Consider the following 27,750-nt stretch of genomic DNA (forward strand, 5'->3'; position numbering starts at 1 on the left):
TATGGGGACCATTCTGACTAGCCTAAATACCCTGGATATTCCCCTCATCTTGGGCACAAAGAAGCATTCTGGAGAAAACCTCTATACAAGAAAGAAAGAGATAAGAAGAAAGTAGACCCCTTGCTAAAGGCCTCTCTTCGGAATGATTTCCTCCGAAAGAGTTGAGTTACACTTGATGAAATATACACTAACCGGACACATCTCATAACCTTTTCAATCCAACCCTCAGAGAAAACCATTCGAATCATAACCCTTTCCAAAAAGTCCTACCTGACTCAATCGTATTCCTTACTCGTATCAAGCTTAATGACAGCTCATATTCGGCTCATAGGTGACAAGAATGTTATTATGGATCCTGAGCCTTAGAACGAACGCACTTTGATTTTGACTAATGTAAGCGGGAAGCAAGCCTTTTAATCTGTTTGCCAAAACTTTGGACACCATTTTAAAAATAACCCGACATAAACTAATAGGGCAAAAATGAGTCATGTTTTTAGGATCCTGAATCTTTGGAATGAGAATCACAATTGTATCATTAATGTCGACAATATTCCTTCTTCCATTTAAAATCTCGTGACAGAATTGAAACACATCATTACCAACAATGTCTCAAATTTCCTTATAGAGCATACTCGATAAACCATCAATTATCGGAGCCTTTCTAGGGTCCATCTGATTAAAATCCTCTATGATTTCTTTATCTGTAAACTGCTTATCCAAATCCTCATTCACCTAAGGAGTTATGCACCTTTGAATCTGACCCAGAATTCTCTCATCGTTCCTGTAACATCCTGAAATAGGGCCTAGTCAGAATGGTGGTTTTGGGACCACAAATATGACATCAAAATATTTACTTTATGATTATTATGAGGCCTAGAATATGAGTATATGCATGTGTTAAAATTTCATGAAGAAATTCTTTGAGTAAGGTGTTCAATTGGAAATTAGAGACTAAATTGAATAAATTGCAAAACTTGAATTCTAGAAGCAATTTGTATGAAATTGATTTGGGTTATGAATTAGAAGGTCTTGGAGAGCTTTCCCAAATTCTAAGTTTTTGGACAAAAATGGGCTTGCATGGATGGAATTTTAAGGAAAAGGCTTAAGGAAATTTTGGTCATTTGGTATTTTAATGAAATAAAATGGGAAAAATGAACCAAAATCAGCCTATTATCTTCCTTGTCCAGCCAAAACTTCAAGGGTTTCCATAGCTAGGGTTTTCAAGCTTTCCAAGCTCAATAGTAAGTGCTCCCAAGCCCCGTTTTTTATGCTATTTGTTTTTTTTTGAAATCCCGATAGCTTGCTCTCTCCATTTCTACCCATATTTCATGCTAGGGTTTATGTTTAAAAATTTACCCATGCATGAGTTGCTTGTATTTTGATGAATTATGGGGGAATGTGAAAGATGAATGTGTATTAAACATCTTTTCCTGGTTGATTTTCATGAAAAACCCTTATAGGGACTATTTTACAAAAGATGTAAATGTGTGGTAGAAATGAGAAAATAATGGAAAATGTGGGCTACCATAAGCATGAAAAGTGTTCGACTAGGCTTGGGTAAGATAGAAAATGCATGTGTTTCATTATACGAGCCTAGGGACTAAATCGTAAAAATGTGAAAGGTGAGGGGCAAAACGGTCATTTGGACCGAGGGGTAGATATTAACTTGAAATGTATAATGTAGTGTATTAGGGAGTTAAATTTTGTTGTTATAGACCCTGAGGAACAAATTCTGGGGGTCGATCGAGATAAACGCAAGGTTTCGGAATAATCGAAACACAACTCCGAAAAAAATACCAGGTAAGTTCGGATAACTTAAAGTAAACCCCTAATATGTATAATTGAATGATTTATGAATGCATGATGATTGCATTTATTATTAGCATAAAATATCATAGAAATACATATTTGATGGTAACATGTGAAAAATGTCTCGGATGAGGTTGACAAAGGGAATTCAATGGATAAACCCTCATTGATATGTGTAAAGAGATCCTGCATGTGTTGCAGTAAGGATTTAGCCTGGACGGGAAACCCGTGATCTCAAGTATGAAAAGGATCTAACCCGAACGGGTGTTCCTTGAATGATCAAGCCTCTCGAAGAATATGTGTGCATTATGGATTTAGCCCGGACGGGTAATCTAATTAAGGTCCAAATTTAGCCTGGACTGGTAATTCAGATCTGAGCTCATTAAGGGTGTTTGTCGTTATAAGGAATTTAACTTGGACTGGTAATCCTGACATCACCTTATGAGTTCATGATATGGGGGATTTAGCCTGGACTGGTAATCCTGCCATGAGATGTGAGGTTTGCGTGAGTGCATAAATGTGTGAAATGAGCATTTGTAAGAATTGACGGATAATTGGTATTCCATCAAGATTTCTTAGAAACTCAACAGGATTAATATGATGTATGTCAATAAGATGATGAATGATGAGCTCCTCTACGTAAATTACATGATGCTTTGTTATGTAACTAACTCATTGATTGAATGCATGTGATAGGGAATCGTTTCATAATTGATGATGTCATGATTTAAATATGGATGTATGCTAATTACTCGGTAAGTTTACTTTCTGGTTATTCGAGCTTACTAAGCATGTAAATGCTTACCCCTCTCTTTTTCCTTGTCTCACAGAGCTCGAGGACTCGAAAGGATTGGAAGATGATTGGAGAGTCAACACACTATCAACTAGACAAGCTTTGGTATAAAGACTTTGTTTGTTTTGTTCAATGGCCTGTATAGTATTTTTGAGTATTTTGTTATATGTGTCATTTGATTTGCCAAATGAAGGCATGTAAGAATATGTTTATCCCCTTGTATATGGCCACGAAAATTGGCTTAATTGAAGTAGGCTATGACCTACGAATTTATGCATGATTTTATTTACAAGTGATGGGTCGTTACCAATTGGCAATGAGTCGCATGAACGAGCCAATTTCAGATGAATTAAAGTGACATGGGAACCCATACATACTAAATGGGAAATTACCTATCATGTATAAAACCCATGATATGAGGTTTCCATACATCTAGTTTAATCAAGATTATTTACAAGTGTATAATTGTGTTTTACTTTGAATTTGGTAACCATTATTTACAAGTCTATAATTGTGTTTTACTTTGAATTTGGTAACCATTAAGCATAAGTAGTAGAAATGTGTGACTAAAGGCTTGGAAAATAGCCTATTAGAGTCCACATGGTTAGACATACGGGAGTGTGTCTAGGCCGTGTGTGACACATGGTTCCCTCCCATGGGCATGTACTATGGCCGTGTGTCCCCTGCACTTAAAATTTTAGCTCAAAGTTGTACATGAATAGGCCACACACGTGCACCATGGCAGTGTTAAAAAGATAGTGTCATCCACGGGCAAGCAACACGGGTGTGTGCCACGGCCGTGTTGATAAGTCAGTGTTACCCACGACTGAAGGGCATGGGCATGCCCCAAGTCACACGGGCGTGTGAGTCCACACGGCCCACCTACATGGGCATATGACACTTTATGATAAGGAAAAATTTCCTAAGGAGCCTAAAGTTTATCGAACATACCCGAATGTGTCCTGCACTGCCTCTAGGTATGTTATAGGCCTCGAAGGCCTATATAAGGGACGAGTTGTTCATGGATGAAAAGCTTAAAACCTGAGTAAAACTTGGTGACCCAGTTTGGTACGTTTCAAAATGTAAAGTCCTAGTAATGCCTCGAACCCTATCCCGACGTCGGGTATGGGTGAGGGGTGTTACAGTTCCCATTAGCATGTGATTTAAAAAGTGTATGGAAATTCTCCCAAGCCACCCCACAAACCACACTCATCCCTTCCACCCAATTACCATTAGCATCTAACAATCCCTCAATCCTATTCCTTTTATACCAGCTAGTAGCACGAACATGGAAAAATTAAGTATTCATATCTTCTTTTTAATCCACTAGATAAGAGATCTTTGGGCCCAATAAGTTTCCTCCTCATCATATAAGCACCCAAGCTTAGTGCAAGTGGTCTTCAACATATCAACGCTCATATCCGTGTAATACCCATTAATAAGTCTATCAATCTGATCAACCAACTGGCAGATATGACTTTTCATTCTCTTGAACTGATGATGTTGCCACAAACTAAGCTTGGACCGAACCCTCTCGATACCATCCAAAACATTTGTGTTTCCTCAACCCCATACCTTTTCAGTAACCTTTTTAGCTTCTTTTTCTTTTGCCCAACAAGATTCAAACTTGAAGAGCAATCTCAGATCCCTCACACCCTCCTTTGGCTTTCCAAAAAAATAACATCATGATCCGAGCAAGCTTGACAAATCACCTCGGTGGATAAAAATGGGAGCCCATCCAACCATCTAGTCAAATACAAAAATCTATCAATCCTCTTCTTAACTAACCTTCCACCTTCATGATTGTTAGTTTATGTGAACCAATTCTTATTCGTTTTAATATCAACCAAGGCTAAGTCCTCAATCACTTTTCAAAAATCATCCATTATAACCCTCAACCTACGCCTCCCCCCACATTTCTCAAAATCATCAAGAATCTCATTAAAATCCACTCCTACAATCCATTCTTTCCTAATTGAGTCCCCCACTTTGCTAATTAGATCCCAAGATTTGTGCTAACTGACTATACATTCTATGTTTAGATCGAGAATTGACCAAATCGTAGCTTTGATACCACTAGATGTAACACCCTTAACCCATATTTGTCACCAGATTAGGGTTACAAAGTATTTCTATACTAACAGAACATTTAAACTTAATGTCATTCAATAACATAAACATATCATAAATCAATCATACATATACATATCGTGTCTAAATCGAGCATTCGACGCCCTAAAAATACATTAGAAACAAATCAGGACCAATTTGAAATCATTTGATAAGTTTAGGAAAAATTCACAAAATTTTGGAAACAGGGGTCACACGGTCATGTGGCCAGCCTGTGTGCCTCACACGGCAGAGACACACACCTGTGTAACTTTCAAACTAAGGACACATGGCCATGTCCTAGCCTGTGTCCTTACCTGTGTAACTCTTTAAGTAGCGTCACATACCCGTGTTCCAGGCCATGTAACTCTCTGAGTTGCCCCACATACCTATGTGTTAGGCTGTGTGCTAGGTCATGTAACTCACTAAATTGCATACAAAAGAACTCTCAGATGACACATGGCTGTGTCCTCAGGTCGTGTGGACTTAAAATGAATCATAAACAATAAGTTTACCAATTCAATCTTACTTGGAACCTAAGTAACCATTTACCAGCCAAATACCTAATCAAAGTAACCTTAAGCAAGCTAAAAACATGTTAAATCATCCTTCTAACATTCAACCAATATGCCACTCATAGGCACCTCAAACACATACAAATAATTCTTATTAAACATGCCAAAAATTACCACAAATTCATGCATCATATCTCACTTCATATTAAGCTTAAAAACACAACATAATCTACCATTCTTACTCTATCACTTTGTACCAAGATGCTTGATAAGTCATAATTTATACATATTTTTATCCCATGCTTAGCACATTTTTTGGATGAATTATCCTTAGATTCGGTGAATTCGATACTTCTAATCCTTTAATTTCATGTTTTATACTTAGGTGAGCATAGGAGAGTAAAAAGAGAGAGAAATGGGCCAAAAATGGAGAAAATGGGCCAACGTGGGAAATCAACATAGCCTGGACTTCCTTACAAGGGTAGACCACATGCCCGTATCTATTCAACTGACTCTAACACGGTTTGAAGCACTTTCACACGGGCGTGTCGCTTTCGAGCCCAAGTTTAGTTTTATTCAGAAAAGACCACTTTGGAGGGATTTGAGGCATTCTAAAGCCTATTTAAACACACTAGAGGGAGACAAAAAGGGACACACGGAGTAGGAGGCAATGAATTACTTGAAGAAAGCTGATTGATCCATCTCAGAAGCCGAATTATCCTTTAAGATTGAAGATCTCCCTTCAATTTCCTTCAGGAGTTTTTGGGTTTTTTTTTATGTTTTGTTATCATTATTCTTTTGAGATGTTTTATTTTACACTTATGAATTAAATCCCCTAAATACCAAAGGGGGATGAAACCTAAGACAGATCTTGTTATTATTTTCTAAATTATATGATAAATATTTGATTTGTTCTTAATTATGAGTTCTTAATTCTTGCTTTAATATTCCAGGATATTGATTCAAGTACTGATGTGCTTATTTGGAGAAGTAAAAGTCCCTGTCTAAGAGTAGATCTAGCGTAATTAAGCGGAGTTGATTGCAACCCTAGACATAGGGCGACATAATTTTGTCGGATTATGGTGAAACCTAATAAGGGAATCTATAGATCGAGTTAATGCAACACTAAGGGCATTAATTAGAAAGAGATTTTAATTAATCGACCTAGGGTTAGACATTGTTAGTCTTAAGAGAGATAATTGTAATATCCTGATTTTGGGCCTAGTCGGAATAGTGGTTTCGTGACCACAAAATCCGAGATAGAAATAATTATTTTATGATTATTTTAAGGTCTATGATATGATTGCATGATTGTGTGAAAATTTCGTGAAGAAATTTTATGCATAAAGTGCTTAATTTGAAATTTGGGACTAAATTGAATAAATTGTAAAACTTGTGTTCTAGAAGTATTTTGCATAAAATTGAATTAGATTATTAATTAGAGGTCCTTAAAGAGTAATTTTACCAATTTCTAAGTCTATGGACAAAAATTAGGACATGGAAGGAATTTTTGGAAAGTTTAGTAGTAAGGGCATTTTGGTCATTTAGGGGTAAAATGAATTAAAATACAAAATTAAAAGCCAATTTTGCTCATCTTCAACCCCATGGCCGAATATAGCAAGGAGAAACCATGGCTAGGGTTTTTCAAGCTTCCAAGCTCGATTGTAAGTCCGTTCTAGCCTCGTTTTTAATGATTTTTACGTTTTTAGAGTCCCGGTAGCTCGATTTAGCTTATGCTAGCAATAATTTAACCTAGGGTTTATATTTGGAAAAATACCCATAGGTGAAATTTGTGTATTTTGGTGTTTTATGATAGAATGTGAGGTTTTAAATTATGTTAGACAACTTGTGCTACTCGGTTTTAAGTGAAAACGAGCAAAAGGGCTTAATCGGTAAAAATACCTAATAGTCATAAGTACATGTTAGAGTGAGAATTTGATGTTGCCATAGAAGGAAAAATGATCAGCATGTCATAAAACATAAGAAAATAGGCTGAATTTTAATTTACGAGCTTTGGGGCAAAAGTGTAAATATGCAAAAGTTTAGGGGCAAAATTGTAATTTTTCCAAAATATGATTTTGGGTCAATTTGAATAATGTGAGTCCTAATTAGACTATATTTTAAATGATAGAGCAAGGAAAACTGAAATTCGGGCTAAAATGGGGAAAATACCAAGTTGTGGACGAAATGGTAAAAATAGCCATTTTCGCATACGAGGTAAGTTCATATGTAAATGTTGGTCACATAGTTATTATTTTAAATGTTTTAATGTTTTTTAAATGATATGATAATTATTATGAAATATTATACTTGTGACAATTGTTTGATAATATGTCAAATTATGTGATATACTTGGAAAATGAAATGTGAAATATTACCGAGTATCGGTATCGACATTCCGTAGGAGATGGTTGAGACGATAATTGGGAAAAAGGTCCGTTGAACCTTAGGAAGGATTAGGATACAAGTGACATGTCACTAGGATGTTTGGGCATCCGAACTCGTTGAGTTGAGTCCGAGTTCACTTATGGATGCGAATGTCCGAACTCGTTGAGTTGAGTCCGAGTTCGAGAGATGTAACTAGGCATCCGAGCTCGTTGAGTTGAGTCCGAGTTCACTTATGGATGCGAACGCCCGAGCTCGTTGAGTTAAGTCCGAGTTCGCTATGGGCGGGTTACGTGGTAGCTTGGCTACATATGTGGCACTTATGTGCAAACTTTCCATGTATCCGAATTATATTCGATGTGTTCAACGGGTAAAGTTCTACTCAAATGGAGGAATACTCAAGATGAAAGGGACGTATTGGTAAGTGTTGTGAAATGGATACTTTGAACAGGTATGTACTTAACCCTCGGGTTGAAAACTCGATATAACAACAATATGGTAAGATGATAAATGAAAAGGTGATATGAATGTCTTGGTGATGATTATGCAAATGATGTTTTATGTTTGCTTATATGGTTATGTTACTTGCTATTTGCATGTGAGCTTACTAAGCATTTATGCTTACTCCTCCTTTTCATTCCTTGTAGTGTTGACAAGCCAGCTCGGAAATCGGAAACGGTCGGAGGCACGCTCACACTATCCGTATACCATCTTGGCATAATGGCTTGTATATTTTGAGTATGGCATGTATAGCATTATAATCATTTTATATGTATGGTCTTATGATATGGTTATTGAGTGGTATGGAAATAGAAATGCTTGGTAATGATTAGCCATTGGAATGGCTAATCATGATCATATTTGGTATTATGTATGTCAAATTGCTAGCTAATCCATGGAAACCATGAAATAGGTAAAATTTACCATAAAATAGATTCAGACAGCAGCAGTGACGTGAGTTTGAAAAATCACTAAAAATATTAGAAATGGAATTAAATAATGAATAAGTTATGGAATCGAAGCTTGATGAGTCTATTTTCATATGGAATAAGCGAAACAGGTATATGAGCTATATTTTATGAAATGTTTAAATTTTTGTGAAATAGGGCCAGAGCGATTTCTGGATCCCCTGTTCTGACTTTTGAAATTCACCATAAATTTTACAAAGATAATTAGAAGTCACGATTTATATGTACAGATTCCTTATTGAGTCTAGTTTTATTAGAGACAAACGGCATAGTCATTGAAGGTCTGTATAGGGAGATATCTGATTCGTAATACACAGAGGTCAGAGTAGTTGAACCCTGAAACAGGGAGACTTTAACTAATAAACTGTACTAATTGGCCCAACCAAAATTCTAGAAAAAATTAGTAGATATATATATGAGTCTAGTTTCAGGAAAAATTTACAGAATTGGATTTCGAGTTTCGTAACTCGAGATATGATTTTTAAAGCGACTGTGATGCAGTTAGCCAGCTTGTCTGGAAATTTTAAAATGAATTGTATGAGCTGTTTAATTAATGAACTAAGTCCGTTAACACCTCGTGTTCGACTCCGGAAACGGTCTCGGGTACGGGGTGTTACAATAATAATATAACTTAAGGATTTCTACGGATCAAGTCAAGTGAATAAATCGTCTGATTCAGAGTCAAATAACAAGTGAAGTCTAGGTGGAATTTCCCTTGGGCATTGTCCAAATCAATCAGTTTTTCTCAAAAGTATTTCCCCAATTTTCTTTCTGTGCATTCTTAGTTTAGTTAATTAATTTAGATAAAACAAACCCCTTTATTTTTTAGGATAGATAATAAAAAGAAAGTTAATACTAGTACTTTTAGTTCCTGTGGGTTCGACAACCCAGTCTTGCTATAAACTATACTACTGTTCGATAGGTGCGCTTGCCTTCATCGTGATAATAGTTAGTTTTCAAGTAAAGTCAATTAAAAATTTAAAACTTATCACGATTTGATGATCATCAAGTTTTTGGCGCCGTTGCCGGGGAAATAAAATATTAGGAATAATTAATTTTTATTACTTTAGCCATTTATTCTATTGCAATTTAAATTTATTTTTGTTTATATTACTAAAATTTCTTTTATTTTCTTCTGGCAGGTTTTTATAGTTTATGACTAGAAGAAACCCGTCAGGACCATTACTTTTTATAGTGAGATCGAACACACAACTCTCAAAAACTGAAGAGAAATAAGGCAAAGACTAAGATACATAGAGAAAGGGCAAGGGGACGATATTCCAACCACAACCGAAGAGATGGCTAAAAATTAGGAAAATCCGCTACCTCCTGCGATTGCTGCTGATCCAGTAAATCAGAATCCTGCTCCATGCACTATGTATGATTATCCTAAACCTAATTTAATAGGAACTGAGTCGAGTATAGTTAGGCCTGCTGTTGCTACAAATAATTTTGAGCTGAAACCTAACACGATTCAAATGATACAACAGTTTGTTTAGTTTTATGGTTTGCTGGATGAGGATCCAAACACTCATTTGGCGAATTTTCTAGAGCTCTAAGACACATTTATAATCAATGGCGTTTCTTCTGATGCCATTCGCCTTCGGTTATTTCCATTTTTATTAAGGAATAAGGCTAAACAGTGGTTGAACTCGTTACCACGAGGGTCAATCACTATTTGGGAACAAATGACCAAAAAGTTTTTACTTAAATACTTTCCGCCAGCTAAAACAACTAAATTGAGGAATGATATCTCTTTTTTTGTGCAGATGGATTTAGAACACTCTATGATGCATGGGAGAGATACAAGGATCTTTTGAGAAGGTGCCCTCACCATGGGTTACCATTCTGGCTACAGCTTCAAACTTTTCACAATGGCCTGAATCCTTCGACTAGACAGATGATTGACATAGCTGCTGGTGGGACTATCAATAATAAGACACCTGAGGAGGCTTATGAATTTATAGAAGAGATGTCACTAAAAAATTATTAGTGGCATGTCATGAGGACAAAGCCAAAACAAATAGCCGATGCTTTTAACGTCGATTCGGTCACCATGCTTTCTAATCAGGTAGAACTTTTGAATAGAAAAATTGATGGTTTAATTGGGTCTTTACAGGTTCATCCAGTAATGCAATGCAATGCAATGCAAGTGGAGAAGGAACGAACAATTCAAAATACCCACCTTATGGCCACAACATGAAAAACGAGCAATTAAATTATATGCGTAATAATCATCGACCTCAAAATAATCCTTATAGTAATACTTACAATGCAGGATGGAGGAACCACCCAAATTTCTCATGGGGAGGCTAAGGGAATTAGAGACTACCACCTCCTGCAGTCTTCCAACAACAACCTTACCAGCAAGAGAAAAAGCCAAACCTTGAGGAGATGATGTCAAAATTTATTTCAGTAGCGGAAACCCGTTTTCAGAACACTAAAACTACACTTAAAAATTAGCAAGCATCGATCCAAAGACTCGAGAATCAAATTGGGCAGCTGGCTAAGATGATCTTAGAAAGACCACCAGGAAGTCTACCTAGTAACACCGAACCCAATCCAAAAGAGCATGTAAAAGCAGTTACACTAAGGAGTGGGAAAGTGTTAGCTGAATCTGAAAAGAAGCCACCACAAGAAGCTGACAGAAACAAAGGAGAGGAGGTAAAACCCGAAAATAATGACAATCCAATACTAAAGGAATATAAACCACCAATCCCATATCTAGCAAAGTTGAAGAAAGACCGCATGGATGCACAATTCGGTAAATTTCTTGAACTTTTTAAACAACTGCATATTAACTTATCTTTTGTTGAAGCTATATCGCAGATGCCTACATATGCAAAATTTTAACGGAGCTTCTAACAAACAAAAGGAAGTTTGAAGACTTATCTACAGTGGAACTTAATGAGGAATGCTCAGCCATACTCCAAAATAAACTGCCAACCAAACTGAAAGGTCCAGGAAGTTTTACTATTCCCTGCTTAATTAGTAGTTTGAATGTTGATAAGGCACTAGCTGATTTAGACGCTAGCACTAATTTGATGCCATATAAAATGTTTAAACAACTTGGTATTGGAGAACCTAAACCCACTAGGATAAGTATTCAATTAGCTGATAGATCTGTTAAATATCCTAGGGGAATTATAGAGGACGTACTTGTAAAAGTAGATAAATTTATATTCGCTGTTGATTTTGTTGTGCTTGACATGGATGAGGATGTTGAAGTGCCTTTAATCTTAGGTCGTCCATTTTTAGCCACTGCTAGGGCTGTTATTGATGTGGGTGATGGTAAATTGGTACTTAGAGTAGGTGACGAAGAGATTATTTTTAAAATTTATGATCTCATGTTATTTTATTGACTCTATTGATCATGCTACTCAAGGTTCTTTTCAAGAAATCGTACATAAGAACACGATGGAACTATGTCTTGCCTAAGGAGAGGGGGTGGATGATGATTCTGAGATAGGAACCGAACTAAATTCCAATGAACCCTCCTCAAGTCCAGCAGAATATGAGGGTATTAACGTAAACGATGAACTTAAGCAAAAACCCTCTATTGAAGAACCTCCCAAACTTGAATTTAAACAATTGCCGAATCACTTGAAATATTTATTCCTTGGAAATAATTCTACATTACCGGTAATTATTGCATCTAACTTGCAACCCAAGGAGAAAGAGGAATAGCTCCAAGTATTAAGAGAGCATAAAAGGGCCATAGCTTGGAAAATTTCTGAAATTAAAGGGATCAGTCATTCTTTTTGCACCGACAAAATTTTAATGGAAGATGAATATAAGCCATATATGCAAGCATAAAGACGACTGAACCCCAACATGAAGGCAGATGTTAAAGCTAAGGTAATTAAACTCCTAGATGCTGGAATTATGTATCCTATTTCTGACAGTTCTTGGGTAAGTAGTGCAGGTTGTTCCTAAGAAAGGAGACATGGCTATTGTTGCCAATGAGAATAATGAATTAATCCCAACAAAGACAGTCATAGGTTGGAGAGTTTGCATTGACTATAGGAAGCCGAATGATGCCACGAGAAAAGATCATTTCCCCCTTCCATTCATTGACCAAATGTTGGAAAGATTATCAGGGTACATGTACTACTGCTTCTTAGACGGACTCTCTAGCTATTTTCAAATCCCAATAGCTCCTGAAGATAAAAAAAAGATGACATTTACATATCCATACAGTACGTTTGCTTATCGTAGAATGCCTTTTGGATTATGTAATGCTCCTGCTACTTTTCAGCGTTGCATGATGGCCATTTTTTACGAACTCGTAGAAGACATCATGGAGGTATTTATGGATGATTTCTCAGTTTTTGGTAACTCTTTCTATCTTTTCCTTAAAAATTTAAAACGAGTCTTAATAAGATGCGAGGAAACAAATCTTGTGCTCAACTGGGAAAAATTTCACTTTATAGTTCAAGAAGGTATTGTGTAAGGACATAAAATTTCTAGTAAAGGGATTGAGGTTGATAAATCTAAAATTGAAGCCATTGAGAAACTACCTCCCCTTAAATCGGTGAAGGCTATTAGAAGCTTTTTAGGACATGCTGGGTTTTATAGAAGATTTATTAAAGATTTTTTTCTAAAATAGCTAAGCCTTTGACTAAATTACTAGAAAAAGATGTGCCTTTTAATTTTGATCAGGAATGTTTAGAAGCATTTAATACTTTAAAGGATAAATTGACTAAAGCTCCAATTATAATTGCACCTAATTGGAATTCACCTTTCGAACTAATGTGCGATGTGAGTGATTTTGCAGTAGGTGCAGTTTTGGGATATCGAAGAGATAAGCATTTTCAACCAATCTATTATGCTAGCAAAACTTTGATAGCCGCACAAAAAAACTACACCACCACGGAGAAAGAGCTGCTAGCTATGGTTTTTGCATTCAATAAATTTAGGCCATATCTAATATTGTCTAGAGTTGTCATTTATACTGACCATTCTGCTCTTCGCTACCTTTTAACTAAGACTGATGCAAAACCTCGACTCATTCGATAGATTTTTTTATTGTAGGAATTTGACTTGGAGATTAAGGAAAAGAAAGGAACTGAAAATCTCGCGGCAAATCATCTTTCCAGGCTTGAAAATTCAAGTACCAAAGAGCTAGATGAAGTTGAAATAAATGATTCATTCTGTTAAGAACAATTTTTTGCTATACCTGATTCTGAGGTACCTTGGTTTGCAGAAATTGCAAATTTTTTAGCCGCTAACATTATCCAAAAAGGGTTGACACATCAGCAAAAGAAGCGATTCTTTACTGATGTGAAATACTACTTTTGGGAAGACCCTTTCCTTTTCCATATATGTGCAGACCAAGTCATTAGGAGATGCGTTGCAAGGACAGAAGCATTGAAGATCTTGGAACATTGCCACTCAAGACCGAATGGAGGACATTACAATAGGAATAAGACCGCACATAAAATACTCGAATCAAGTTTTTATTGGTCCACTCTATTCAAAGATGCCAATAGGTATGTTACTTCTTGTGACAAAATGCCAAAAGACAGGTAATATCTCCAAACATGATGAAATACCTCAGACTTTTATGCTTTCATGTGAAATATTTGACGTTTGGGGTATCGACTTTATAGGTCCATTCCCTAGTTCATTTGGGAATAAATACATCTTAGTAGCTGTCAATTATATGTCCAAATGGGTTGAAGCCCAAGCTTTACCTACTAATGATGCTAGAGTAGTAGTACGTTTCCTTAAGAAACTTTTCTCTCGATTTGGAACACCTAGAGCAATCATAAGTGATAGGGGTACTCATTTTTGTAACATCAATTTGACAAGATCCTTAAGAAATATGGAATTCACCACAGAACAACTACCCCTTACCACCCTCAAACTAGTGGCCAAGTCGAAGTGGCAAACAGAGAGCTTAAACGTATCCTAGAAAAGAAAGTAGAATCGAATAGGAAGGACTGGGCGATGAAAGTAGATGATGCTTTATAGGCTTATAGAACTGCTTTTAAGACCCCCATAGGAACATCACCTTACAGACTTGTTTATGGAAAAAGTTGTCATCTACCATTTGAGTTAGAACACAAGGCGTTCTAGGTTATAAAATTTCTAAACCTTGATCCCAAACTTGCAGGTGAAAACAGGTTGATACAGTTGAACGAGTTAGATGAGTGGCGAACCAATGCATATGAAAATTCACGCCTATACAAAGAAGTAACGAAGCACCACCACGACGCTCGTTTAAGACAATGCAAGCAATTTGAAGTTGGAGATCTTGTCCTATTGTATAACTCAAGGCTCAAATTGCTCCTTGGGAAGCTTAAATCACGATGGTCAGGTCCTTTCATAGTCCAAATTATCTTTCCATATGGCACAGTAGAGGTAAGTCACCCATCACAATGCACTTTCAAGGTAAATAGACATCGCTTCAAACTATACAACAGTAAGAATTTCAAAGAAGATAGAGATGAGCTACGGCTCCACGAACTTCCCTAAATATACCCACAAGGTAGAGTCGAGCTTAGACTCTAAATAAGCGCTTCTTGGGAGGCAACCCAAACACTAACCTCACTAAATAGGGTTTAATTTTTCTTTAATTGTTCATAGTTTAACTGCAGGAAATTTTGACATTTGACAGGGGCAAACATGGCCTAGCGCACTGGTGTGCTTTAGGCCGTGCTCATACCATGGGTGGCGATACGACCGTGTGATACGGCCGTGTGAAAACAGAGCAAAAAATTTCCCAAAACACGGGATTCGATACATTGCCATGACCGTGTGACATGGCCGTGGGCAATCCTGTCAAATAACACAGGCGTGCGCCACACTCGTGGAAGAAACTGAGAAATTAACACGGGCATGCGACAAGCCCACGTCACCACCCGTGGTCAAAACTTTCAAATGAAGACGGGCATGCGCATATATACACGGGCGTTGGAGAAGCAAACCACATCGCACACGGTCGTGTGATACGATCATGTGACCGCACGGCCTAGACACACGGGCATGTTCTCAGGCCGTGTGGCGATTTCTCATTTCGCGATAAACATAGGCTGGACGCGAGCTACACGGGCGAGTGACATGGCCGTGTGAGACCAGTGTTGGTCGACACGGCCGCGCCTGTTTTTAAACTCATTTTATTTTTATTTTTTATTTTTACTTTTATTTCTATTTATTTTTGAAGACTCATGTTTTATATTTTTAAAGTCTACCTATCCTTATGGTAATCATCAAATTATTCCCTTAATTCTCCTTCACAGTAGTGTCTTCTCATTTATGCCTCAGAATCATGCCTTTCCTTCAGCTTTATCTTCAATTCTCGCTCTAGCTAATCCAAGGATTTCATCCACAATCTTAGGGCAGTTTCACTTCTCTTCCTCTCTTTCGACATTATATTTATATCACTATTATATATCTTTGTACATTGAGGACAATGTACATCTTAAGTGTGGGGGGTTATTTATATCTTTATCATAAAAATCCCTGAATTTTGTCTTATTCACACGTGACTCACTCATATCACTATTAAAATGAATTTTGATTAACATATGATTTTTATTGATATGTCTTGGATTAAAACATAAGCATTCATGCATTGATTGTTTAAACTTTAAAGAATTAGAGAATCAAGCATGATAAGTTGATTTTTGAATTAAAAAAATAAAAATAAATTTTTTTTAGGTTGTTTCCCCAAGTTTAGGTATTGTCTTGAGTTGAAATTCACATGTTAAACATCAAAAAGCCATAATTTTTGTGAGATCTTGAACCTTTAAAGCATATATTATTTCTCTCATGCTCACTTTTATTGTTGCTTTGAGTGCGTCAATATTGAATCGTTATTCTAGAACTTTATTGATTATGCATGTAAATACCACACCTTTGATTTGATATGTTGAGATGATAAAGGCACTCAGGTTTAAACCACTCACTCCATAAAAATCTACCTTCATAATCAACCCTTAGTGAACCCTCTTGAGCCTAATAAACCATTCATTGATTTACCCTCAATATTAACCCATAACCCATTATTGTTGAAATCCCCTCATTTGATCCCTATTTTTATGGAGATTTGATTTGAATAAATTGCTTAGCTAAGTTTTATTTTTGATAGTTAGCAAAGTTCTATGTTAATTTTATTTGTTCTTAAAAAAAATACATACATTCATATTAGTAGTAATTTTTTGTTTTTGAGCTTAAGTATTTAATTCCATATTCCATGAAGAAAAACTCAATTCTAGGATCTTCTAATTAGGAATGTAATTTGTCATTTTTAGTATTTTTCTAGTTAGGTAATTTTTCAATTCAATCTCAATTCTAACCTTTTCTTTCAGCTTGTGACCACACCCCTTAACCAAAGCCATGTTACAACCCTCTAAAGACTTTTTAATTGATGTATCATCTCAATATATAGTGGTGGAGATTTGATTTTCACGCAAGCCTATGGTAATAACTTTTCATATTGACTGTTGAGTGCTAAATTTCTTGTCCTTAAACACCTCGAGTGATTTGAGTGAATCTTTAGTGAGGATGTGAAACTCTGTGATATTTTGAATCAAAAGTGATTACTTAGATGAGGGGAGACACCTATGTTTCCGTGATAAAAAGCTCAACTTAGAATGTTTGAAACTGTGATGTTCTTCGAGTTGAATTTGCGATGTATGATTACTTATGGATTATTTTGAGATACTATTGATGAGAATTATAAGTTGAGAAGAATTTATTATGATTGTGAGTTGAGGATTTTGCTTGAGGACAAGCAAACGCTTAAGTGTGGAGGTATTTGATAAGTCATAATTTATACATATTTTTATCCCATGCTTAGCACATTTTTTGGATGAATTATCCTTAGATTCAGTGAATTTGATGCTTCTAATCCTTTAATTTCATGTTTTATACTTAGGTGAGCATAGAAGAGTAAAAAGAGCGAGAAACAGGCCGAAAACAGAGAAAATGGGCCAACGTGCAAAATCAACACGGCCTAGACTTCCTTACACGGGTAGACCACACGCCCGTGTCTATTCAAGAGACTCTAAACACGGTTTGAAGCACTTGCACATGGGCGTGTCACACAGGAGTGTCCCTATCGAACCCAAGTTTAGTTTTATTTGAAAAAGGCCACTTTGGAGTGCTTTAAGGCATTCTAAAGCCTATTTAAACACACTAGAAGAGGACAAAAAGGGACACACAGAGTAGGAGGCAAGGAATTACTCGAAGAAAGCCGATTGATCCATCTTAGAAGCCGGATTATCCTTCAAGACTGAAGATCTCCCTTCAATTTCCTTCAGGAGTTTTTGGGGTTTCTTTATGTTTTGTTATCATTATTCTTTTGAGATGCTTTATTTTACACTTATAAACTAAATCCCTTAAATACCTAAAGGGGATGAAACCTAAGATGGATCTTGTTATCATTTTTTGAATTATATGATAAATATTTGATTTGTTCCTAATTTTAAGTTTTTAATTCTTGCTTTAATATTCCAGGATATTGATTCAAGTATTGATGTGCTTATTCAGAGGAGCAAAAGTCCCTGTCTAAGAGTAGATCTAGCATAATTAAGGGGAGTTGATTGCACCCCTAGACATAGGGCGACATAATTTTGCTGGATTAGGGTGAAACCTAATAAGGGAACCCATAAATCGAGTTAATGCAACACTAGGGGTTTTAATTAGAAAGAGATTTCAATTAATCAACCTAGGGTTAGACGTTGTTAGTCTCGAGAGAGATAATAATATAACTTAGGGATTTCTACGGATCAAGTCAAGTGAATAAATCGTCTGATTCAGAGTCAAATAACAAGTGAAGTCTAGGTGGAATTTCCCTTGGGTATTGTCCAAATCGATCTGTTTTTCTCAAAAGTATTTCCCCAATTTTCTTCCTGTGCATTCTTAGTTTAGTTAATTAATTTAGATAAAACAAACTCATTTATTTTTTAGGCTAGATAATAAAAAGAAAGTTAATACTAGTACTTTTAGTTCCTGTGGGTTCGACAACCCGGTCTTGCTATAAACTATACTACTGTTTGATAGGTGCACTTGCCTTTGATCGTGATAATAGTTAGTTTTCAAGTACGGTCAATTATAAATTTAAAACTTATCACGATTTGACGATCATCAATGTTTTATACATTTACCATTAAAAAGTGTTTCAAAAAGACTTACCTAGTCATGCAACATGAGTCTATTACCATTCATTATCAACAAGCATAAACATTCTAAAATTTTAACATTTACATATTCACCAAAACATCATAATACTAAGTATTTCTCCTATTACATGCCACTTTAACCAACTACTAGCAAGTACCATAATGACTACCAAGATGATGACGATGATAGTGTGTGAGCTTCCGAGCCAGTCCAATCAAAGCAACGATTCTAAGAGTCCTACAAAATCAAATAAAACTAATAAGCAAAAACGAGCTTAGTAAGTTTGATAAGTAAACTCATTTGCCATCAAATACCAAATTTTCAAAGGATGTTAACTTTTATTACATCGACAATAAGCCTGCTATAAACTAAGCCTGAATAACACCGGCACTAAACTTGCTAGGCACAAAGCCTAAATGATAGTATAAATTCAAAACATCATTTCATATCAGACTTTAAAGATTTAAATCACTAATAAGGTATTTAATTTGATTTAATTTAACTAAAAATGAACATAAAACGAACTTACTAGATTAGTTTGTAGAAATCACCAAGCATGAGAATTACTCTGAAATCTTTCTTTTTCCACGATCATCAACACATTCATGATCTAAAACAATAGTTTCATTGAATTGAGTACTTCTAAACTTCAATTTAATCCATAATTCATTTTTATGTTAATTATATTTTTCCCCTAACATTTTAACTTTTTCACAATTTAGTCCTTAAGCTTATAACTTAAAATCTAACCTGTAACACCCCGAACCCGAGACCGTTGCCGGTGTCGGACACGAGGGGTTAACAAGCCAAAACCACTTATAGCACCGACCAACTTGACATTCCCAGGCAAGCTGGAAAACTGCGTCACTGTTGCCTTAAAAAGCATATCTCGAGTTACAAAACTCGGAAACTGATTCCGTAAATTTTTCCTGAATTTAGACTCATATATCCATCCCTGTATTTATTTCTAAAATTTTTGGTCAGGCCAATTGGTACAGTTTATTAGTTAAAGTCGCCCATGTTACAGGGGTCGACTACACTGACCTTCGCGCGTCACAACTTGAATATCTCTCTGTACAGGGTTTCAATACTGATTCCGTTTGTTTCTAATGAAACTAGACTAAAAAAAGAATCTGCACATATAAGGCATGACTTCTAATTCATTCTGGATAATTTATGGTAAATTTTCAAAGTCACGACAGGGGACCCAGAAACCGTTCTGGCCCTGTCTCACGAGAATTTTAATATCTCTCGGTATACTATTCATATGATCGTTTCGTTACTTTCATATGAAAATAGACTCGTCAAGGTTCGATTTCATAATTTATTCACCATTTAATACCATTCCTACAAATTTTGGTGATTTTCCAAAACCACATCACTGCAGCTGGCAGCATCTGTTTTTAAGGTAGGCTTTACCTAATTTGTAGTCTCCATGGGCCAACTATGGTCTTGCCATACATGGGTCCACATATGATCATATTTAGCCATTCCAATGGCTGATCATGTGACCAACACTCCCATTCCAATCCATAATCACATCATGAAACCATATATAATTACAAACCACAAATGGTCTAATTCCATACTCCACTATTATGAACCATTTTCGCATGGCCGTACACATATACAACACAAGTACTTAAAGACAACCGAGGGTAGTCCTATACATGCCATATCCGAACTCAACTAAAGGAGTACCAAAAAGGGGCTTTGATAGTATGGTTGACTTCAACTTCTGTGATCCCGAATCCGATCGCTAACGAGCAAAATCTATAAACAGAGAAACAAAGAAACGGAGTAAGCAATTTATGCTTAGTAAGTTTCGAGCCATAATATACACACAACCAAAGCATAGCATTCAAGTAGCTAAACAATAATTCATATGCACAATTTCTCAAGGACATGCTTACTTCACAATCCCAACTCTTATTTTCATACACAAACAACGGCTTAGTTAAGGCCGATAGCTCGTTTATCATTGGAGCGAATATTCATACGCACTTACTCATAGTGTGCAAAGCACACACAAAACATACCTTGTTGTTGGGAATTTCACAAGTGCATTAACTGAAAATTTTCCAGCAGCTTATAAATTTCAAATCACATACCTTCGGAGTTTATCCGGATATAGCTACTCGTTCAAAACACCTTCGGGACGTAGCCCGGTTATGGTAACCCGCACAAATGCCTTCGGGACTTAACCCGGATATCACAACTCGCACAATTGCCTTCGGGCTTAGCCCGGATATCATAGCTTGCACAATTGCCTTTGGGCTTAGCCCGGATATCACAATTCGCACATTCATTCACATCTTTGTTTCAATTTCATAACAAACTTTTATGCACATTTTACTTAATCAAAAATATCATTTCGGCTCAATGGCCATATACAAGGGCACAATTTCGATTGCTTATTACTTCATCCAATCGAATCAAAATCTAAGTTCCGATACTCGAAAACTTACCTCGGATGTTGTCGAATGATTCCGATGGCTATTCGACTACTTTGGATTTGGTCCCTCTTTGCTCTTGAGCTTAATTTAGCAAATAAATTGATTCAATCATTTGAGTATCAAAAAGAGGAACTCAAGGCACTTAGCCCACATATATTCACTAGACATTAAAGTCACATAAGTACGGAATTCATGAATCGACTCAACACACAAAGCCTTCAACATGCTTACTCATGGCCGAACAACACAACCTCTTAGGTACTCATTCATGGGCCGATTATGCATGTTGATGTTGAGGCCAATTACATGTTTAATACCACACATGCATGGCACACATTTTACTAGCTAATGCTTTACATATTGTAGCTCAATACACATCTATCATTTGCTTCATAATCAAAACACAATCACATGAAAATACATACTTTGAGGTAGTATATATGTCATTCCAACACATCATGTGCAAACATATATATACATATAGGTGCATGGCGAATCTCAAGGGTTCATACCCATCCAAACACAAATTTTACCAATCAAGTAACAAGCATAAATCATGCTCATGAATGCACCATGGCCGAATACATCACAACCATACCCTTTTAACTTTGGTCATGGTTAAACAAAGAATTCAATGTCCTACTCAAGAATACTAAAAGAAATTTCAAGAGTAGTCAATCCATCATTACATGCATCATCAACAAGCTTCACATTTAGCATGCAATGGCTTTAACACAATATCAACCTTGGCCAAATACCATTTTCATGGCATAACAAGGATTTGAACCATGGCTAACATGCACATCAAGTTAGCAACCAAAACAAGCATGAACCTCATGACACAACCTCAAACATACCTTAATCTTGATGCAATTATAGCCGAATCTCCTTCTAGTTCTCTTCTAAACTAAGCATGAAGCAAAAATCCTTCCTTTTTCCTTAGTATTTTCGGCCAAAGAAGAGAAAAATGGATGAACAAAATTTTTCCTTTCCTCCTCTACAACTCACGGCAATGGGGAGAAGATACCACACACACACACATTTTTTTTCATTCTTTACTTACCCATACTCTTTATTTTATCATTTCTCCCTAATGCATCAACAAAACATGTTTCATGACATGTTTAACCCATACACCCTTGTCATGGCCGCCACTACATGTTGGGGGAATTTGACATGCAAATCCCTTATTTTTGCATGCATTATCAACAAGTCATCACACATTTCCCCATCACACTTTCAAAGTTTACTACTAGGTCCTTTCTAGTGAAATTCACCTTTATAACTCTAAATCGAAACATCAGAAATGTCACACACAAACTAACACATATCATAGGCATCAAAATAAATTTTAAATTATTTTTATGCCTCGGTTTTGTGGTCCCGAAACCATATCCCGACTAGGGTCAATTTTGGGCTGTCACATAACCACTTAAAACAAAATCCATGTTAACCAAACATGCAAAGGACCTTGAAACAACCTATATTATCATCATTTCACACTAAAACCCTAGAATTTATACCTTTAACAATTTAGTCCCTAATTTTTAAAATTCAACAAAAATCACTTTACAAAACTTATTTATTTCTCAACAAAGATTTATAATCTACCATTAAAAATCAAAACTCATTCAATAAAATTCATGGTAAACCCCTCAACCTTTAAATTTTTTTATAAATTAGCCCCTGAGCTAGCCAGATTAAGCTAAAACGACTTCAAAAACATAAAAATTATTAAAAACGGGGCAAAATTACATGCCATGCACCCAATGTTAGCTTGGCCGAATATCTCCCTTTCTTTAATGGTGTTTTTTGGTTTTCAAATTACCAAAAGATGAAGATGACAATGTTTACTCATATTTTGTTAGTTAGTTTTCTTTTTAATTACCAAATGATGAAATTAACCTTTTAAAACCATTAAAATTTCAATAAAATCATGCCATGTATATCCACTAACTTACTAAATGTATAATTACCATTCAAGTCCTTTAATTTAAGATTTCATAGCTATTTGACTCCTTTAGCTATTAGAACTCAACTTTTATACTTTTTACGATTTAATCCTTTTTATTTACAAACGTCAAAATTTCTTAACAAAAAATTACTACGACCTTACTAATATCCCATAGACATAAAATAATAAATTAATAATTTACTCGTCGAATTTGTGATCTCGAAACCATTGTTCTGATTTCACTGAAAATGGGCTATTATAGATTGGGCCTCTGACTGTAGAGTATTTGCACTCATTTTTATTAATAGATCATTTTCTTTTTATGTATATAGTTTTATTTTCTTTTCAATTTTTTTATATGGGGTGATAGGTAATAAATGTAGGTATCGGGAGTTGGATGAAATTAATGCATCCACCAAACCCATTAATTCCAAGACACTATTTGTGTAGCCTAAGGCCAGCTCAGCAAGTCTCAAGACCAACCATTTTCCACTACTACACTGGCGGTAGCACCATCACTGACTAGCCTTTACCTTTTCAATAAAGGACAAGATTAAAAAAAAGAAGAAGAAAATCAACAAATAAAATTAGAGTGTAGCTTGCAACAATAAATTTAGATTTATCTTAAGATCACAAGCAATACACAATAAAAATAAAAATAGAAAGGGATTAAAAAGAAGAAGAAATAACCTTTCTCGAAAAAAGCTGCAAAAAATAAAAGAATAAAAAGACTTGCAAAGGAAGTTAGATAACTTAAGAACCCAAAGTTCCAAAAGAGAAAAAAAAAACAATATGAAAGGGGGTGTACTTAGCTTTCAGTTTAAGTTCGATGAAAAAATTTGAGCTAGTTATAAGTTGTAAATGGCCAATGTTGTGTAATTGATGTAGTGGATGGATGGAAATGATAATGGTTTATGTATGAGAACGGTCTTTTTGAGTTTGTGTTGTATATTTAAACTATTTGGTTGTGTTGAAATGTCATTTTGGACTCTTCGAACAATTATGTCTTGTTATATGCTAGGTTGTAACAAAAGGGAATTGGGATTGTTGTATTCTGCCTTTGGAGTCACGACACCTCCCTATGAATGTCGCGACACCAACCATTATCGTCAAAACGTCCCTTTTTGATTTCATGACGCCAACTCGATGGAGTTTTAGAAACTTTACATTTTAGTCCTTAAAACTGTAAAGCTAGCCTATTGTTTTCAAGGTCGTGAAATCATATCAAGGGAGTCGCGACTCTAGCCTGAAAAGTTTTAAAACCTTGCAGTTTAGTCCTTCATTGGTCTTGGGTTGTTAGAACAACTTTCGTAAGCTCGAATAAACCCGAACCAGATTATATAACATAACTTAGAGATACAATGATCATGTTAGTGAATATAAAGTATTGAATTGATAGAAATTATAACAGTAATTGTTCCAAAAATGAATGTGGAATCTTATAGTTCAGACCTGAAGATCGTGTTAAATATGGGGTGTTACAAGTTAGGGGTAATTTATTTGACAGAATCAAACCACAACTTGTGTTCATGTTTGGAATGATGCCAATAGTTGTTTGATCCATGAGTTAGAGAATAGTGGAGAAGATTCGATCTGTTGAAAGCAAGGATTGAAGTTATATGAGAATCCAAAGCTAATCACAAGATTCCATAAGATCAACTTCAACCAGACTTTTTGGGATGTTTCAACTAGATTTTGCGTGATTTTTGTACCTAAATCTTAGAGCTTCGAGTTATCTTTGAAATAGATTTTAAATCATCTAATTTTGAGGTATGTAGTTTGAAATATGGTCGTTTTCATAAAGTAGTACAATTTATTACGTGAAGTTTGAGATTTTCACATGATTTCATAAGGGTACTTCAAATAGACTTTCCAAGACCTTTTGACCACCTTTTTGTGCAAATCTTGTGCCCAAATTGTAGATCTTTGAGTCTTATTTCCATGATTTTTGAACCATTGAATTTGTAGTTCTATAGCCTAAAATATGGTTGTTTCCACGAAGAAGTGTAGTTCCTTGTATGTAGTTCAAGATTAATTGCAAATCAACTTCTTCAACTTGCGAAAGTAGATCATAGCACATCCAAGTACTAAATTAACTATGATTTGTTGTTCTTAACTAACCGAAAAATTTTAAAATTTCGTCACACACAAAGAAACAAGGCTTTGTTAGCATAGTTAAAATTCTGACAAGTGATGCAATTTAATATTTACATAACCTTATTCAAAACTATACATTTTATAATAAAAAGGTAAATTAACTAATATTATAAAACATTTTATAATCAATAAATAAACTTAACACCAGGTAATCCTTATTGACCAAAATCTAAGGAAAGTTAAGATTAAATTGAAAGGATTAGCAGATTGTCAGACTCCATCGAGAAATTTAGAAATTTTAGTGTTCGGATTGTGATTAGTTGGATCTCAATTCTGGTTTGGTTGGAATAGAATCGGCTGGTTCCATAGTGGGAGGCAAAATGATTAAGGATGAATGGTTGTGATGATCGGTGAAGATCGTGCCAAAGGAGTATATAAATAGTTGTGTGTGGAGATAATTTTCTCAATTCTGTCTACCAATTTATCTCTCCATAGCATCGTATTCTTTAGTCACTCTGAAGAAGAATAGGATAGAGCTAAAGGAAGCTCTGCATGTCTTAGTAGTCGTGTGAATTGAAGTCTGGTAGTAGAGGAATTAAGGAATTGATAAGTTTCCTTACCTCTCTATACTTGTGGATTAAAGAAAGAAATAGAGTAAGAACTCTTAAAAGTTTCTGAATAATTATAGATTTTGAGTTTTAGGCGTTGAACACCTTTAGTTTAACCGATAAATGGTTTTCATGCTAAGCTATCAAGGAGGCTCTAACGTTTGGACAAGCTAAGCTATCATGGATAAGAAAGCAAGGGAAATTTTTGTACTCCATCCATAGAATATTGCGTGTTGGCATGATTCTATGTTGAGTACTATGATGATTTATGAATTCTATTGATTATAAATGCTAAGTATGCATAAGATTGAGTAGGTATATGAGTATTTGTCAGTGTATTGGTATGTATGAAATGGTTGGGATTTTATGTTTGAAAAATACCGTACTATATGATAATATGTTCATGAATGTCATGTATTGCATGTTTAAAAGGTGAGGTACGAAGGAGAGATTATTGATGAGTTAGATGAAGTTAGGACTAGGAATGGACATTTTGCATACCGCTATACGGGGTTGCTCAGTGCAACCGTGATGTGTGAAGATCCCAGCCTTGCGGAGGGGACACTTCAGTGTTTAAGCATCAATGTTAGAAGTGGAAAATTAGAGGTATGGGCGATGAATAGGGAAATAAAATTCCGTTAAGATACCACCTTACGGGGTTATTGAATGCAAGCCATGATGTGTAAAGCTCTAGGCCTTACAGAGGGTACACTGTGGTGTAAAGCATCAATGTTAGATATTAGATGAATCAATATTGATGGTTATTAGGCTTCATAGAGCAACACTGTAACACCCCCTACCCGTATCTATTGCCGGAATAGGTACGAGGCATTACCGGAGTTTACTGAACATTTTCAGATAATTCTGAGTCATTTATTATTCATATTTTGAAAATAATCATAACGTCTCTTTATTGGGCCCTCGAAGCCCCAAACATACATTAAAAACCAACCGGAATTAAATCGGGATCATAAAAAAATTCGCAAAATCTTAAATTTTATTTTCATCTAAGTACTTACTATTTCAATGCTTCTTATAATTAAACATGTTACCATTCAATCAATAGCTTGACACTTGTCTAAGCGTCAAGCCACATCATTGTTAGTATACTTGCACATATTTCATATAAATTCAACATTGATATACTTATTTTCTCGACAAGTCACACTTGAGTTTAATAATTGTCTTTACTTACATAATTTCCTTGTATCAACATATCAAAGATAATCATATATGTACATGTCATGAAACATATCATTCTCTTACCGTTTCTTCATAAGTATATATCAATCATTTCATTATATCAATATTTCATGCTCCATTATTTCCATATATTTTATGTATATTTATTCCGTAAAGTTTATATCAAACTTAACATAAATTATATTCCATGTACTTATTCTTATTTCGTTTATCTATCTTCATAATTATTTCATACAACTATTTTGTACATACATTTCCATATGACCAGTTCTTGTAAACATTTCACACAACCATTTTATATAACCATTCGTCATCTGATGCATATTACCTGAATATCAATTGTTCAATAGATGTCATCGCGTCTCCCATCCACGGTCTTATTTATCTTTGACATGATGGCATACTGTCTTTCAACTATGGTCTTACTCATTTTCTGTCATGTTGCCATGGTATCTTTCAACCATGGTCTTATTCATTTCATATCATGTTGCCATGGTATCTTTCAATCATGGTCTTATTCATTTCCTGTCATGTTGCCATGGTATCTTTCAACCATGCTCTTATTCATTTCATATCACGTTGCCATGGTATCTTTCAACCATGGTCTTACACATTTCATATCAGGTTGCCATGGTATCTTTCAACCATGGTCTTACACATTTCATATCAGGTTGCCATGGTATCTTTCAACCATGGTCTTACACATTTCATATCAGATTGCC

The 27,750-nt window shown here is 35.5% G+C and overlaps 1 long non-coding RNA gene and 1 other non-coding gene across 2 annotated transcripts; one reads left to right on the forward strand and one right to left on the reverse strand.

Moving 5' to 3' along the window:
• Positions 1–6,817: 6,817 nt before the first annotated feature.
• LOC128281873 (uncharacterized) lies at positions 6,818–8,503 on the forward strand. Its single transcript, XR_008272160.1, has 3 exons — positions 6,818–6,890; positions 7,358–7,443; positions 8,259–8,503. It is a non-coding gene; the product is annotated as an uncharacterized LOC128281873 (long non-coding RNA).
• A 1,812-nt stretch (positions 8,504–10,315) lies between these two features.
• Positions 10,316–10,421, reverse strand: LOC128282169 (small nucleolar RNA R71). Its single transcript, XR_008272404.1, has one exon. It is a non-coding gene; the product is annotated as a small nucleolar RNA R71 (small nucleolar RNA).
• Between the last annotated feature and the right edge of the window lie 17,329 nt (positions 10,422–27,750).

The sequence above is a fragment of the Gossypium arboreum genome, chromosome 1 (assembly GCF_025698485.1).
Source record: "Gossypium arboreum isolate Shixiya-1 chromosome 1, ASM2569848v2, whole genome shotgun sequence".
Lineage (NCBI taxonomy): Eukaryota > Viridiplantae > Streptophyta > Magnoliopsida > Malvales > Malvaceae > Gossypium > Gossypium arboreum.